The following is an 18,162-nucleotide window of genomic DNA, read 5'->3' as shown; positions in this document are numbered from 1 at the left end:
CTGGAATTTCAATTGGGATTGCATTGAATCTATATAGCAGTTTTGGAAGTATGACCATTTTTACTATGTTGATTCTTCCTACCCAGGAGCAGGGTATGTCTTTCCATTTTCTGATATCATCTTCAATCTCTCTTTTCAGAGTGCCATAGTTTCCAGAGAAGAGGTCTTTGATTTATTTTGTTAGATTGATTCCTAGGTATTTCAGTATTTGGATGCTATTGGGAAAGGAATTGTTTGCTCTATTTCTCTCTCAATGAGTCTTTTTGTGTAAAGGAAAGCTATTGATTTTTGTGTTTACTTTGTATCCAGGTACTTTACTAAATTTAGTTATTAAGTCTAGAAGGTTTTTGATGGAGTTCTTGGGGTATTCTATATAGAGTATCATGTCATCTGCAAATAATGACAATTTGATTTCTTCATTTCCTATCTTTATTCCTTTTATTTCTTTCTCTTATCTAATTGCTGTAGCTAATGTTTCCAAAACTATATTGAACAGGAGTGGTGATAGTGGACATCCTTGTCTTGTTCCTGATTTTAGTGGGAAGGATTTCAGTTTCTGACCATTTAGTATGATATTGGCTGTTGGTTTTTCATAGATGGCTTTTATCAGGTTGAGGTAGAGACCGTCTATTGCAATTTTTTTCCCATGCAGTTTATTGGTACATTTTAGGTATACAATACAGTTACATTAATCATTGGGATGTTGTACCTTTACACAGTGTATCTTGGTTCTTATTTTTTCCCCATTGCCCTGGCCTCCCTTCACCCTCTCCACCCTTCCCTATTTACAAAGACTTTTTTCCATGTTTTTCCATTTCTCATATATTTTCTTTTCCCGTTTTTCTTTTCCTCTTCCCCTCCCACTTCCCCTATTCCTTTATTTTTTTCCTATTTCACAATATCAATTATACATTTTGATTCTTATTTATACTTTTAGTTTTTCACACATGTGTGTCCTATTTATTTTACTTATGAGTATGACCTCAATGTGTATTCACTTAGCTATAAATGTCTCTAGTTTCTCATTCTTTATGGCTGAGTAGTACTCCATTTTATTAAAAAACCACATTTTCTTTATCCAGTCTCCAGTTGATGGGCAGTTGGGCTGTTTCCAAGCTTTAGGTATTACGAACTGTGCTGCTATAAACATGGGTGCACATATACCACTGTGATATGATTCTTTAAATTCTTTGGGGAAGACACCCAGTAGAGAAATAGCTGGGTCAAATGGAATTTCCAATCCTAGTTGTTTGAGGTATCTCCATACTGATTTCCACAGTGGTTGCACCAGTCTGAACTCCCACCAACAATGAAGAAGGGTTCCTTTTTACCCACAACCTTGCCAGCACTTGCTATTGGTTGATTTCATGATAGCAGCCATTCTTTCTGGGGTGAGGTGGAATCCCAGTGTTGTTTTCATCTGCATCTCTTGAACGACGAGTGATGTAGAACATTTTTTCATTTATTTATTTGCTGCTTTTACTTCTTTGTCTGAGAAATGTCTGTTCATTTCAGATGCCCATTTTTGAATTGGGTCTTTAAATTTGGGAGGTCTGATTATTTTGAGTTTTTTTATATATTCTAGATAGTAGGCTTTTGTCTGAGGAACAGCTGGTAAAATTTTTTTTATCACATTGTAGACTGTCTCTTAGCTCTGTTGGTGGTTTCTCTTGCAGTGCAGAAGCATTTTAATAAGATAAGATCCCAGTTGTTGATTCTTTGTGCTAGTTTCCATGCTACTGAGCTTTTGTTCATAAAGTCTTTTCCTCTGCCAATGTCTTCAAGAGTTCTACCTAACTTATCTTCCAGAAAGTGTAGTTTTTCTGTTTTAATATTTAGATCTTTAATCTACTTTGATCTTAGTTTAGTGCATGATGACAGGGGTCTAGTTTTAAACTTTGGCAAGTTGAAATCCAGTTTTTCCAGCACCATTTATTAAAGAGGCTATCCTTTCCTCCAATGAGGGTGGTTGGCTCCTTTGTCAAAGATGAGGTAGATGAGTATGTCTAGAGTTATTTCTGCATCTTCTGTTCTACTCCATGGATCCTCAGGTCTGTTTCTTTGCCAGTATTATGCTGTTTTTGTCACAGTAGCTTTGTAGCATAGTTTCAAGTTGAGGATTGTGATACCCCCTGCCAAGTCTCTGTTGCCTAGAATTGCTTTTGATAGTCTAGGTCTCTTCTGGTTCCAGGTGAATTTTTGGATTGTTTTCTCTAGTTCTGTGAAATATGCTGTTGGGATTTCAATTGGGATTACATTGAATCTGTATAGCAGTTTTGGAAGTATGGCCATTTTCACTATATTGATTCTTCCTACCCAGGAACAGGGCATGTCTTTCCATTTTCTCATATCCTCTTTGATCTCTTTTTTCAGCGTGCTGTAGGTCTCAATGTAGAGGTCTTTTGCTTCCTTTGTTAGACTGATTCCTAAATGTTTTATTTTTTTGGATGCTATTTTGAAAGGGATTGTTTCCCTAACTTCTCTTTCAGTGAGTATGTTATTTGTGTACAAGAAGGCTATTGATTTTTGAGTGTTGACCTTGTATCCAGCTACTCTATCAAATCTGTCAATTAAGCCTAGAAGTCTTTTGGCAGAGTTTTTCAGTTCTTCTATGTAGCATATCATATCACCAGCAAATAATGACAGTTTAACTTCTTCTTTTCCCATTTTTATTCCTTTTATTTCTTTCTCTTATCTAACTGCTGTGGCTAATGTTTCCTAAACTTTATTGAACAGGAGTGGTGATAGTGGACATCCTTGTCTTGTTCCTGATTTTAGTATGAAAGTTTTCAGTTTTTGACCATTTAGTATGATGTTGGCTGTTGGTTTTTCATAGATAGGCTTTATCAAGTTGAGATAAAGACCATTTATTCCAATATTCTGCAGGGTTATTTTATTTATTTTTTGGTACCGGGGATTGAACTTGGGACATTGTGCTTGTGAGCAGGGCAGCAGAACCACTGAGATATATCCCCAGCCCTCGGAAGGGTTTTTATCATGAACGGGCATTGAATTTTAATGAATGCTTTTTCTGCATCAATTGAGATGATCATGTGGTTTTTGTCCTTGGCTCTGTTAATATAGTGTATTACATTTATTGATTTATGTATGTTGAACCATCCTTGCATCCCTGGAATAAATCCAACTTGGTCAGGGTGTATGATCTCCTTGATGACCCTGTGTATTCTGTTTGCCAGGATCTTATTGAGGATTTTTGCATGTATGTTCATTAAGGAGATGGGCCTGTAATTCTCTTTTTTGGTTGGGTCTTTCCCTGGTTTTGGAATCAAAGTAATACTAGCTTCCACCAATGAATTTGGAAGTATTGCTTTCCTTTCAATTTCACTGAAAATTTTAAAGAGTAGTGGCAATAGTTCTTGTCTAAATGTCTTGTAGAATTCAGCAGTGAAGCCATCAGGACCTGGGCTTTTCTTTGTTGGTAGATTTTTAAGTATGTTTTCAATTTCACTCATTGTAATTGGGGTGTTTAGAGTTTTTATGTCTTCTTCATTCAACTTTTGTAATTCATATGTATCTAGAAATCTGTCCATTTGTTCTATATTTTCCATTTTATTAGAGTATAGGTTCTTTTTTAGAGTATAGGTTCTTGAAGTAGGTATTGATGATCCTCTGGATTTCTGCTGGATCTGTTGTGACTTCACCTTTTTCATTCCTAATTGCATGTATTTGAGCCTTTTCTTTCCATTTTTTAAGTTTGACTAAAGGTTTGTCAATTTTGTTTATTCTTTCAAAGAACCAATTCTTGGTGTCATTGACTTTTTTGTATCATTCTCTTAGTCTCCGTTGGATTGATTTCTGCTCTGATTTTTATAATTTCCTCCCTTGTCTGAGCTTTGAGTTTGTCCTGCTCTTCTTTTTCTAGAAGCTTGAGGTTCAGCATCAGGTTGTTTAATTGGGCTTGCTCTGCTTTTCTAATATAAGTATTCACTGCTATGAGCTTCCTTCCTAAGATTGCTTTCATTGTGTCCCATAGATTCTGATATGTTGTATTGGCATTATCATTTCATTTTAAAAACTGTCTAATTTCTTCTTTAATTTCCTCTGTGACCCATTAATTGTTCAGGAGAGTGTTATTCAATTTCCATGTGTTTGTGAAGTTCTTGCAGTTACTTATGCTATTGATCTCCAGTTTAATTGCACTATGGTCTGATAATATACACTGGATAACTTCAATTCCTTTGTATGTACTTAAACATGTTCCAAGTTTGTGGTCTATTTTGGAGAATGACTGGTGTGCAGCTGAAAAGAATGTATATTCTGATTTTGTGGGGTGGAACACTCTGTATATGTCTATTAAGTCCATTTGTTCAAAAGCTTGGTTCAGTTCTAGTATATTGTTGTTGATTTTTTGTCCAGATGATATGTCTATTTGTGACAGTGGGGTATTGAGGTCCCCTACTACAATTGTAGTAGTGCTTATTTGGTTTTTCATGTCTCCTAATACTTGTTTTGTATAGTTGGGGCATTAGTATTTGGTACATATATATTTATGATTGTCTACTCTTCCTCTTGGATTGTTCCCTTTTTAAGGATGTAGTGACCTTCTTTATCTCTCTTAATTAGTTTGGTTTGAAATTTACTTTGTCTACAAATAAGATAGCTACCCCTGCTTTTTTTTGAGTTCCTGTCACATGGAGAACTGTTTTCCATCCTTTTACTTTCAGTCTGTGAGTTTCTTTTTGAACTAGGTGCATTACTTGTATGCAGTATATTGTTGGATCTTGCTTCTTGACCCATTCTGCCAGTCTATTTGTTTTGATTGGTGAATTGAGACCATTAACATTGATCGTTATAACTGATATGTATTGACTTATCATTGTCATGACTTTTTTTTTGTTGGGTTCTCCCCCTTTTCATTTGATTTCTTGTCATGCCCAATGGATTCATTCTGCTGGGCTTCCTGGGGTTGTGATCCTCTTTGTCTTTTCCTAGGATATTGTCTAAAATTTTTTGGAGTAGTGGTTTGGTGTTCATAAAGTTCCTAAGGTGCTCTTTGTCATGAATATATCATATCTCTGTCAATTTTGAAATATAATTTGGCAGGGTACATCCATCTGGGTTGGAGGCTGTTTTCCTTTAGGGCTTGGAATATGTCACTCCAAGCTCTTTTTGCCTTGAGGGCTTGTGTTGAGAAGTCTGCTGTGATTCTGATGGGCTTCCCTTTGTATGTGATTTGTTTCTTTTCTCTAACTGCTTGTAGAATTTCGTTCTTCTGTTGGGTTTCTGGAACCTTAACTATTATATGCCTATGTGTAGATTTTTTTTTTTTGATCAAGGCTAGTTGGAGTCCTATATGCCTCACTTAACTGTATGTCAAATTCTTTTCCTCTGCTTGGGAAGTTTTCTGCCATCACTTCTGTAAACAGTTTTTTTATGTCATCTGCACTCTCTCCTGTTTCTTCATTGACTCCAATCAGTCTTATGTTACTCTTCTTTGCATTGTCTAGCAGCTGCTGGATTGATTTCTCATGGTCCCTTACAATTTAAAAGCAATTTTTCTTTTCCTGGTCACTAATTGCAATCTTATCTTCTATATCTGAAATTCTATCCTCACATTGGTTCATTCTGCTGTGCAGACTTTCAATGGAGTTTTTAATCTTCTGGAAATCTGTTTGCATCTGTTTTATGGCTTCCATGTATTTCCTATGTCTGGATTCCATCATGTTCCTCAGCTCCTCTATTTTTTTTATCTGTGTCCTCTCTAGATTTATTAATCATGTCTTGCACTATGGGTGCCATCTCTGCTGTTATCTGCAAAATTATTTCTGGTTTCATTTTTTCCAGATCCTCTTTTGTTGCCAGTTCAGGGAGTCCAGGTGTTTTAGTATCAGTTTGTTCCATCTCGTTTCCCTTTGGGGTTGGTTTAGGTGATCTAGAAGTCTTGTTTTGAGGCTTGTTTATGTGTCTTCTCATTTCAGCAGTAGGTGGGGCTGGGGTGTGTGGTATGTGTGTGTTGCTGGAGCCCACAAGGCTCACCTCCTCCTCACTGGGGACAGCTCTGCTCCTCGGCACTGGGGGTAGTGGAAAGGCCACCTGGAAGGTTCACCTTTCACCCCTGGGCCCTGGGGGAAGCTGTGTTCCTTGGCCCTGGGCACGGTAGTATAGTGGCCTAGATGGTTCACTGGCATTACTGGTCTGTAATTGCCCAGGTAGATGCCATCAGGGTTGAGCATTGGTGCAATCTTAAAGACCAAGTGTTCTCATAGTATACAGGCAATAGGGTGACGGCTTACAAGGAAGTCAATGATTCAGTTTGTAGAGGTTTTGATTCATAGTCAGCTGGCTCCAAAGCAGGGTGGCATTGCAGAGGGGCATCACAGGGGACAAACAGTCCATGGTAAATCAGGGCAGGTAGAAGGCAACCAGCAGTGAAGTAACAAGCAGCAAGCAGCAAGCCACCTATTTTCATTTTTTTTTGAGGAGTGCCATACTGTGCTGTAGAGTAACTCCACAATTTTGCATTAATATCAGCAGTGTATAAGCTTTTCATTTTTCCACATCTTTCCAATGCCTGTTACTTTTTTTTTCTCTTTTCCATATTAGCCATGCTAATGGTTGTTAGATGGTATTTCTTTGTGGTTTTCATTTACATTTCCTTAATGATTAGTGTTCATGAGCTTCTTTTCAGGTGCTTATTGACCATTCAGATATCTTCTTTGGAAAAATATCTATTTAAGTCCTTTGAGTATTTAAAAAATTGATTGTTGTTTTGTTGTTGAGTTCTAGTTCCTTATATTCTGAATTAACTCCTTGTCAGAATATATGATTTGCAAGTATTTTTTCCCATTCCATAGGTTGCCTGATTCTGACTGTGAATTTGGATGCATAGAAGTTTTAAATGTTGAGTTGTCCTAATTTATCTATTTTTGCTTTATACCTGTGCTTTCGGTGTCACATCCAAGGATTCATTGCCAAATCCACTGTGAAGAAGCTTTCTCCTGTATTGTCTAAGGAGTTTGTAGTTTTAGCTCTTATGTTTGGGTCTTTGACTTTGAATTCATTTTTATATATGGCATAAGATAAGGGCCCAACATTATTCTTTTGCATCATATGCTGAAAAGAATCTCCTATCCCCATTGGATGGTCTTGGCACCCTTGCTGAAAATCATTTGATCATGTTATGTAAGGCTCTATTTCTGGATTTGCTAAATCTTTTGATGTTTTAAAACAAACCAGAAATTAAGAATACGATATGTAATAACATTTTAAAGTATAAGAATATAAATGTAAATGATAAAAATTGAAGTCCTGCAGAGCAAACATAATATCCATGTGGGCCATTTTTCAGCCATTGGGTATATACTAGCTTGTTTCTTTTGCTTGGAAGAGAACAGAAGTGAATGGGTACTTGTGTGTTCAGAAAGAATTTATTCTTTACTGAGTACACAATGAAACAGATTTTTTGTGGAGAAGTTTTAATATGGAAAATGGGGGATATTGGTTTTACTACAGGTTTGAAGCAAAAGTAAAGAGGAATTCTGAAGCCGTTTCTCCTTTGCAAGGGTGGGCACCTTTGACTACTATCTGTGTATCTTTCCATAGGATCTATTTTCCTGAGGCTGTGAAGAAGGGAAAGGAAGAAAAAGAAAAGGTCAGTGACAAATTTATGCCCAGTGCTTTATGAATTTTAGCTTATTATCTTAATAAAAATTCCTGTGCAGATCGGTTTTTATTTCCATTAAAAAACTCCAAATGCTTAAGATTAAGAGAAAGTAGGAAGCCTATTTGAGGTCACAAAGAAAGTGAATGGCATTTAGATACATTTCAGTCATCCTCCAAAATTTGCACAATTTATGTCATGATAATACATGATTTCCAAAGAATAGTCTCCTAGTGGCTGAGATGGGCAGCCAGGTGGCTGAGTGAAGGAGAAAATTCATGTATCTCCATTAGCCCATTTAAAACAATTAACAAAATTAAAAGAAAATAAAAATTAGATCAAGAGTAACGTAACCTTCCTGGCCCTACACTGTGTTGCTACCTTAATATAAGCTTGAAATCCATCAACTTATGCAAATATCTGCAACCTATAATTAGATTTTATCCTTTTAAGTAAGTTCTTAAAGTGTGGGCACTTAGTAAGTGGTGACAATTATTATTCTGAATAATAATAATAATGAAAAATTTGAATAACCATAATTACTGAAAGCAGCAATTTTTCAATTATCACCTTTTGATAATTCAGAGGTGATAGTTGAATGCTTATATGGGAAGCTTTTAAATCTGCACATCCCGTCTTATGTCAAAAAGCTGCATGTGGTTCTTTGAGCATACCAAAAGCAGGATATAGCCAACAGATAGCATAATCTGAGCTATGAAGGACTCCAGAAGGCCCTAATTCTCTGGTTTCACTTATGGTGAAACTAAGGTTAATATGTTTTCAAATCCAGATCCAAGACTAGAACTATAGTCTCTTCAATATTACTGTAAAGCTCTGATACACTGTTGTTTTCTATAAGCTTTACTTCTAATGCAAGAGGCCCCAAATCATGATGTTACCTACCACCCTTTCCCCAATAGAACTTGCTTTTGTACTGCATTTCTGATATGAGCAAGTAAATGTTGAGTAGATAAATTTGTGTAATTATTCAGTGTTCTAAAATCCCAACTACTTCCATGATCTATTTAAGATAGACTTGAATAAAAGTGTGTACAGCCACCTTATTCTAAGGTCCTGGCAATCTTGGGCCTTGTCCTTCCCTCTGTCACAATATGTCAAAAATCCCATGGAGACTTTCTCTCCAAAGGTTTTTCAACAACCTACAGTTAAAAGATGAATCAAATAATTAAGATAGCTCTATTTGACATAATCAAGAACCATTGCTCTGGGAGCTGGGGAAAAGAGAGTATAGCTGTCCTCATCTATAGCAAATCTATTGAATTTTAAATGAATGAACGAATGGCAAAGGGAGAATTCAAAACTTAATACTGAGTGCTAAGTCCATATGAGATATTTTGCTAGTGCTGTGAGAAACTTGGTAGTAAAATGGGATGTTACAATCAAGTGGCCAGAAGAGACCATTACTAAAATGACAGGAGTGTGTGTGTGAGGGGATAGAATGTATGATGAGGAGGCTGAGAATGGATTGGAAAGGGTGAGGGAACTGGAGGGTCTTTCCATGAGAAGCTGGCATATTAAGTGTGTCTAGAGGAGGGAGAAGAATTTTGCAAGGAGAATTCTAGTGAAGCACAGGAATGTAGTCTGTGGGTTAAGGCTGTTGGGTCAGCAAATTTTATTCCTAAATGGACTCTACCAAGTTCTTAGTTGTCTGACCTCTAAGTTTGAACTTTCCTGTTTGTACCAGGGAGGAGGGTATGAGAATAGCTTGTTATAAAGACTAAATGAGGGCAAAAACATAAAGGACTTGCACAGGCTTAAGTGCTCAGCAACCACTACTATTATTGTCATCGTTATTATTTTCCATTTTAATCAGATGCAAAGTTTTTGTATAACAGCACAGGTCCAAAAGAGCCACAGGCAGAACTTGCTGTGGAATGACAAGAAGCTGAACATGGATTTGAATGTGAAGAGGTTAAATTCTACTCAGGAAGGAAGTCATGGAGGAGGGAACCACCATCTCTTGTACTCTCACTGCTCCAGATCCTGGGGGTCTGGGAGGGCATAGACTTAGCTCTATCTCTTAGTTACTTGGCTTAGTGGGAGACACACAAGAACCCATGTCATGCTGAAAGCAAGAAAGACTGTGATCAGATTCAGCAAAGGTGAAAAAATGTCATGAGACAGCAGAAGCAGGAATGATCAATTTCATTTAGATATTCTAAAGAGAGGTGACATTAAAATTCATCTTTATAAAACAGCTATTAAAACAAATGACTCAAAACTTGATTCACACCACTTTACTGGCTGTGAGATCTGGGTGAATTGTTCAACCTCTATATGCCTTAGCTTTCATACCTGTTAAATAGGGATATGATATCTATAGCTTAGAGATATTGTGGACTTTATGGAGGATAATCCATGTAAAGGGGCCTACCCAGCACTATGGAAGGCTATTGGTTCAATAAATCACTGCTATTTATTACTATTATTTCAAGACTTTTATAGAATACAAACTATTTTGTTATAGATATCTCACTCCACCTTCTTAACCTATAATATTGGCAAGATAAACAACTATCCTTCCACTTAATTGGTGAGGAAACTGGATATGGAAGACATGACTTGTCAAATCACCAGCAACTGGTATGGATCAGAGTCAGACTCAAACTGTGGTTTCTTTAGCTTTTTTTTTGTATTAAATTCTTTTATTGGTACACTGTAGGTATGCAACACAATTACATTTCTCATTGGGAACTGTACCTTTACATAATGCATCTTGGTTCTTATTTTTTCCCATTCCTAGCCCTCCCTTCATGCCCTCCACCCTTCCCTATTTACAAAGACTTTATTTCCATTTTTTCTATTTCTCATCATTTTTCCTTTCCCTTCTTTCCTTTCCCCTGCCCCTCCCACTACCCCTACCCCTTTGGACCTTTTCTTCCTATTTTACATTATCGATTATTCATTCTAAGAATTGGTACATTTTAGGTATACAATATAATGACATTCATAATTGGAAATTTGCACCTTTACATAGTCTCTCTTGGTTCTTATTTTTCACCCTTGCCCAGCCCTCCCTTCAACCCCTCCAGTCCTCCCTATTTATAAAGATTTTGTTCCTATTTTTCCATTTTCTCATATTAGTCCCATTCCTTTCTATCCTTTCCCCTAGCCCTCCCACTTCCTTCTGCTTTGCCCCTTTTCTTTCTATTTCACATGACCTATTATACATTTAGTCCTTATTTACACTTTCAGTTTCTCACACCAGAGAAACTATTCGGTATTTACATGTGTGTCCTATTTATTTCACTTAAGAGTATTACCTCAATGTGCATCCACTTAGCTATAAATGTCTCTAATTTCTCATTTTTTAGGGCTGAGTAGTACTCCATTTTATTAAAAAACCACATTTTCTGTATCCAGTCTCCAGTTGATGGGCATTTGGGCTGTTTCCAAGTTTTAGCTATTACAAACTGCACTGCTATGAACATGGGTGCACATATATCACTGTGGTATGATTCTTTTAATTCTTTGGGGAAGATCCCCAGCAGTGGAATAGCAGAGTCAAATGAGACTTCCAGTCCTAGTTCTTTGAGGTATCTCCATACTGATTTCCACAGTGCTTGCACAGTCTACACTCCCACCAGCAGTGGAGCAGGGTTCCTCTTTCCCCACAGCCCCACCAGCATTTGTTATTGGTTGATTTCATGATAGCAGCCATTCTTTCTGGAGTAAAGTGGAATCTCAGCATTGTTTTCATTTGCATCTCTCGAATGACCGGTGATGTTGAACATTTTTTCATGTATTTATTTGCTATTTCTACTTCTTTGTCTGAGAAATGTCTGTTCATTTCAGATGCCCATTTTTGGATTGGGTCTTTAAATTTGGGAGGTCTGATCTTTTTAAGTTCTTTACAGATTTGAGATAGTAGACCTTTGTCTGAGGAAGAGCAGGTGAAGAGTTTTTCCCACATTGTGGGTTGTCTCTTCACACTGCTGGTGGTTTCTCTTGCTGTGCAGAAGCTTTTTAATAAGAAGAGATCCCACTTGTTGATTGTTTGTGCTAGTTCATGGGCAACTGAGGCTTTGTTCCTTAAATATTTTCCTACACCGATGTCTTCAAGGGTTCTACCTAACCTCTGTTCCAACTGGTTCAGAGTTTCTATTTTAATATTTATATCTTTAATCCATTTTGATTTTAATTTAGTTCATGGTGAGAGATATAGGTCTAGTTTGAATCTTTGGCAAGTTGAAGCCCAATTTTCCCAGCATCATTTATTAAAGAGGCTATCTTTCCTCCAGTCAGGGTGTCTGGCTCCTTTATCAAAGATGAGATGGCTGAGTGTGTCTGGCATTGTTTCTGCATCTTCTAATCTGTTCCACTGATCCTCAGGTCTGTTTCTTTGCCAGTACCATGCTGTTTTTATCACAGTAGCTTTGTAGTAGAGTTGCGGGTTGGGGATTGTGATACCCCCTGCCATGTCTCTGTTACCTAGAATTGCTTTTGTTATTCTGGGTCTCTTCTTGCTCCAAATGAATTTTTGGATTGTTTTCTCAAGGTCTATGAAGTATGCTGCTGGGATCTCAATTGGAATTGCATTAAATCTATATGTCAGTTTTGGAAGGATGAGCATTTTCACTATATTATCCTTCCTACCCAGGAGCAGGGGATATCTGTCCATTTTCTGACATATTCTTCAATCTCTCTTTTCAGAGGGTCATAGTTTTCAGAGAAGAGGTCCTTGATTACTTTTGTTAGGATGATTCCTAGGTATTTCAGTTTTTTGGATGCTATTGTGAAAGGAATTATTTGCCCTATTTCTCTCTCAGTGAGTCTGTCATTGGTGTAGAGGAAAGCTATTGATTTTTGTGTGTTGACCTTGTAACCAGCTACTTGACTGAATTTGGTTATTAAGTCTAGAAGACTTTTGGTGGAGTTCTTGGGGTCTTCTATATAAAGTACCATGTCATCTGCAAATAATGACAATTTGATTTCTTCATTTCCTATCTTTATTCCTTTTCTTTCTCTTGTCTAATTGCTGTGGCTAATGTTTCCAGAACTATACTGAACAAGAGTGGTGATAGTTGACATCCTTGTCTTGTTCCTGATTTGAGTGGGAAGGATTTCAGTTTTTGACCATTTAGTACGATATTGGCTGTTGGTTGTTCATAGATGGCTTCTATCAGTTTGAGGGAAAGACCATCTATTCCAATTTTTTGTAGGGTTTTTATCATAAATGCATGTTGGATTTTGTCAAATGCTTTTTCTGCACCTATGGAGATAATCATATGGTTTTTGTCCTTGGCTCTATTGATATAGTATATTACATTGATTGATTTGCATATATTGAACCATCCCTGCATCCCTGGGATGAATCCCACTTGATCAGGGTGTATGATCTTCTTGATGATCTTCTGCATTCTGTTTGCCATTATCTTATTAAGGATTTTTGCATCTATGTTCATTAGTGAGATTGGCCTATAGTTCTCTTTTTCAGTTGGATCTTTCTCTGCTTTGGGGATCAAGGTGATGCTTGCTTCCAGGAATGAATTTGGGAGTATTGCTTCCCTTTCAATTTCACTAAAGAGTTTAAACAGTAGTGGCAGTAGTTCCTCTCTAAATGTCTTGTAGAATTCAGCAGTGAAGCCATCAGGGCCTGGGCTTTTCTTAGTTGATAAGTTTTTAATTACATTTTTGATTTCATTGGTTGATATTGGGTTGTTCAGAATTTTTAGGTCTTCTTTGTTCAACTTTGGTAATATGTATCTAGGAATCTGTTCATTTCTTCTGTGTTGTCCACCTTATTGGCATATAGGTTCTGGAAGTAGGTATTGATGATCCTCTGGATTTCTGCTGGGTCTGTTGGAATTTCACCCTTTTCATTCCTAATTACATGGATTTGGGCCTTTTCATTCCTTTTTCTGACAAGGTTGCCTAAGGGTTTGTCAATTTTGTTGATTCTTTCAAAGAACCAACTCTTGGCTTCATTGATTTTTTGTATCGTTCTCTTAGTCTCCATTGCACTGATTTTTCCTCTGATCTTTATAATTTCCTCCCTTGTATGAGCTTTGGGGTTGTCCTGCTCTTCTTTTTCTAGAAGCTTGAGGTTCAGCATCAGTTTATTTAATTGGGCTCGTTCTGTTTTCCTAATATGTGTATCCACTGCTATGAATTTCCCTCGTAAGACTGCTTTCATTGTGTCCCATAGATTGAGATATGTTGTATTGTCATTGTCATTTAATTGAAGGAACTGTCTGATTTCTTCAATTTCCTCTGTGACTCATTGGTTATTCAGAAGTGTGTTGTTCAATTTCCACGTGTTTATGAAATTTTTTGAGTTTCTTTTGCTATGGATCTCCAATTTTATCACACTATGGTCTGATAATATACAGGGGATAACTTCAATTCCTTTGCACTTACTTCAACATGTTCTATGTGTGAGTATGTGGTCTATTTTTGAGAAGGACCCATGTGCACCTGAGAAGAATGTGTATTCTGATTTTGTGGGGTGGAAGACTCTGTAAACATCTGTTAAGTTCATTGTTCAAGAGTTCAATTGAGTTCTAGTATTTCATTACTTATTTTTTGTCTAGTCAATCTACCTATTTGTGACAGTGGGGTGTTGAGTTCGCCCACTACAATTGTATTAGTGCATATATGACTTTTCATGTCCGTTATTTGTTTTATGTAGTTGGGTGCACTAGTGTTTGGTGCACAGATATTTATGATTGTCATCTCTTCCTCTTGGATTGTTCCCTTTACAAGGGTGTAGTGTCCTTCTTCATCTCTCTTAATCAGTGTTGGTTTGAAATCTACTTGATCGGCAAAGAAGATAGGTACTCCTGCTTTTTTTCGGGTTCCTGTCGCATGGAGTATTGTTTTCCACCCTTTAACTTTCAGTCTATGAGTTTCCTTTTGAATTAAGTGTGTTTCTTGTATGCAGCATATTGTTGGATTTTGCTTCTTGACCCATTCTGCCTGTCTATTTCTTTTGATTGGTGAATTGAGACCATTAACGTTGATGGTTATAACTGAAACGTATTGACTTGTCATTGCCATGACTTTTTCTTTTTGTTGGGTTCTCTCCCTTAACATTTAATTTGTCATGCCAGATGGGTTCATTCTGCTTTGCTCCCTGGGGTTGTGATCCTCAATGTCTGTTCCTAGGATATTGTGTAAAATTCTTTGGAGTGCTGGTTTGGTATTCACGAAGTTCCTAAGGTGCTCTTTGTCATGAAAGTATTTTAGTTCTCCATCCATTTTGAAAGATAGTTTTGCAGGGTCATCAATCTGGGTTGGAGGCTGTTTTCTTTTAGGGCTTGGAATATGTCACTCCAAGTTCTTCTTGCCTTGATGGTTTGTGTTGAGAAGTCTGCTGTGATTCTAATGGGGTTTCCTTTGTATGTGATTTATTTCTTTTCTCTAACTGCTTGGAGAACTTTGTTCTTCTGCTGTGTTTCTGGAATCTTAACAATTATATGCCTATGTGTAGATTTTTTTTGATCAAGGCTATTTGGAGTCCTATATGCCTCACTTATCTGTATGTCAAGCTCTTTTCCCCTGCTTGGGAAGTTTTCTGCCATTATTTCTGTGAAGAGATTTTTTATGTCATCTGCACTCTCTCCTGTTTCTTCATTGACTCCAATCAGTCTTATGTTATTCTTCTTTGCATTGTCTAGCAGCTACTGGATTGATTTCTCATGTTCCCTTATAATTTTGAAGCAAGTTTTCTTTTCCTGGTCACTAATTGCAATCTTATCTTCTATATCTGAAATTCTGTCCTCACATTGGCTCATTCTGCTGTGCAGACTTTCAGTGGACTTTTTCATGTCCTGGAAATCTATTTGCATCTGTTTGATGGATTCCATGTATTTCCTATGTCTAGATTCCATCACGTTCCTGAGCTCCTCTCTAGATTTATTAATCATATCTTGCACTAAGGGTACAATTTCTCTTGTTATCTGAGAAATTATTTCTGATTTCATTGTTTCCAGATCCCCTTTTGTCGCCAGTTCAGTGGGTCCAGGTGGTTGAGTATCAGAGTGTTCCATCTCATTTCCCTTTGGGGTTGCTGTAGGTGATCTGGAAGTCTGGTTTTGAGACTTATTTACGTGTTTTTTCATTTCAACTGCAGGGGCTGTTAGCGCCTGGACAGATTACCTCCTCTGAGCTGGGAGAGGTGGGACAGGGGCCAGGAGCAGCGGTAGGGATGGTGACCCAAAAGCCCTTTCCTGTGGGCTGGGAGCAGCGGGAGGGATGGTGGCTGGGAAGCCCCTTCCTCTGGACCAGGAACAGTGGGATTGCGGCTCAGAAGCCCCTACCTCTGGACCAGGAGTGGTGGGAGGGACGGTGGCTTGGAATCCCGTTCCTCTGGGCCAGGAGCAGGGGGACAGAAGGTGACCCAAAAGCCCTTACCTCTGGGCTGGGAGCAGCAGGAAGTATGGTGACGGGGAAGCCCCTTCCTCTGGACCAGGAGCAGTGGGATGGCGGCTCAGAAGTCCCTACCTCTGGGCAGGGAGCAGTGGGACTCAGTACCGTGGTCTGGTGATCTGGTGTCCTCTGCGTCTTTGGTGTGTGGAACCAGGTGGCTGTACAGAGGAGCGAGGGGTGGGGTCCTGTGGATCGTTGCAGGGGCGTAGCCTGATTCGGCATGTTCTACACGACTCAGGACCTCGGTAGGGCGCAGACCTGCCTGTCTGCAGTGGGGTGATTCAGCGTGTGGGGTGATTCAGCGTCTTCTGCTCGACTTGGGACCTCGGTAGGGAGTGGGCAGACCTGCCTGTCTGCAGCGGGCTGATTCGGCGTTGTATGTTTTCTTAAGATGTCTGAAACCTTCAAGAGGAGCATTAGTTATCTTCTTTTCCAAGCTTCTTGTTTTGTAGAGGAAGTAGTGGAACTCTACTGTGTTGGACACGGAGAGTTTGCCGTTGCTGAAGGAGAAAATGGCGGAGGCAGCAAAGGTCAGAGGCCCCAGTGAAGGTGGTAAACACACAGCAGACGGGAACCACTGCAGATGCCGTCCACGTCGTAGGGGTCCTCCACACAGTCCTTTTTTTTTTTTTGGTACTAGGGATTGAACTTGGGACTTTGGCCTTGGGAGGCAGGTGGTGGAACCACTGAGCTAAATCCCTGGCCCCGGTTTCTTTTGTTTAAATGAAATCTTGTGAAAATCCCTATCTTATGCAATAGTGAATAGAGGTGCTCTGTTTAAAGACTCAAGGCTGTATGAGTCTGTCCTTTCTTCTTACATAAAGGCTCTACCGAATTTAGTTTAAAAAAAAAAAAGCAAGCCAGAAGGAAAGATTTGGGATTTGGAGTCCTGGAAAATAGCCTAAGGGAGGGCGTGGCAGTCCGGAAGTTCATGTCTTTTCACAGGCCCTTGAAGAGTCTCGTGTTGCCCCCTTGCTGGAGCTTGCAGAGGCCTCCATCTTGTGGAGGCAGCAGCTGTGGGGTTTGCTAGCTGTGGAACCCTGGGCATTTTCCTTAAATTCCCTCTTACAGAGACCATAATGGCATCATCTGCCTCATGATTTATTGTGAGAGGTTAGTTTGATAACAAGCCAAGCATTTAAAGATGTGCTTGCCATAAAGAAGGATAAACTTGAGTCGTTTGTGGGAAAATGGGTACATCTTGAGACCATAATGTTAAGGGAAATGAGTCAGATACACAAGCTTAAATATTGCATAGTTTCTCAGAAGCCCAAAGTACAAATAAAGAGCAAAATAAAAGATAGATAAGAAGACACAGGGAGATGGTTCTTTTACAAAAGGAAAGGGAACGAAGAGATGGAGGGCAGAGAGAGGGAGAGGGAGGAGAAGGGGTGAATAAAGAATGAAGACATGTTATGTACATATACCGACTTCCCAGAATGAATGCAATCATTATGCACTGCAAGCATGCGCTAAAAAATGAAAATTAAAACAAAATGTGCTTGGCAGATAGTAGGTGGGTAATAATTATTAATTGTAAATAATTTTATCTTCCTGGGGCTTACTTTTCTCCTCTGCAGAACAATAGAAACTAAACAGAAGTAACAATAACAGTGATGATAACAATTCTCCTGGAAATTTCAGCCTCTTCTTGGAATTTTAACTTTCTCCACAAAAACAGGCCCTCTGTTGTGTTTCCAGTTTCCTCTTCTTCCCCACTGCTCCTGTTCGCACATGAAAGATCTTTCCTGTTTCTGAAGTCAGTCCCTGGACCCCTCCACAGGAAGGGCTCATGTCCTCCAATTAGACCAATACCAATTGACCTGGGCCCTTCGGCAATCCTGGTGCCTTCCACATTAATTTGACATCTGCACTTCACCTTGAAAATATGCTAATTGCAGCAGGGATCTGAAGATTGCCCGAAACACCGGTTTGCAAGAGTCTATGGTATGCTATGTATAATTGCAAATTTAATTCCCTTTGAGAAGATATACAAAACCCTGACCACTCCCATTAGCCCAGAAGAAATTAGAATCTCTGAAATCAAGTGAAATGAATCAAACGAAGGAGAAAATATTTCATTCTGAAGGAAAAAGATTCTAAACTTTATTATTTAAAATATCCCTGAAAAAAGTTTGTTTTAGAAACAA

General features: G+C 38.4%; 1 pseudogene; it reads right to left on the bottom strand.

Moving 5' to 3' along the window:
• The window catches only part of LOC101707674 (DEP domain-containing protein 1A-like), a 113,201-nt pseudogene extending 107,007 nt beyond the window's left edge, over nucleotides 1-6,194 (bottom strand).
• Between the last annotated feature and the right edge of the window lie 11,968 nt (nucleotides 6,195-18,162).

Source organism: Heterocephalus glaber, unplaced genomic scaffold (assembly GCF_053883595.1).
Source record: "Heterocephalus glaber isolate CG9 unplaced genomic scaffold, H.glaber_assembly_v1.0 deba00000071, whole genome shotgun sequence".
NCBI lineage: Eukaryota > Metazoa > Chordata > Mammalia > Rodentia > Bathyergidae > Heterocephalus > Heterocephalus glaber.
Note: the sequence above shows the minus strand (reverse complement) of the source record. Positions and strands in the feature narration are given on the sequence as shown.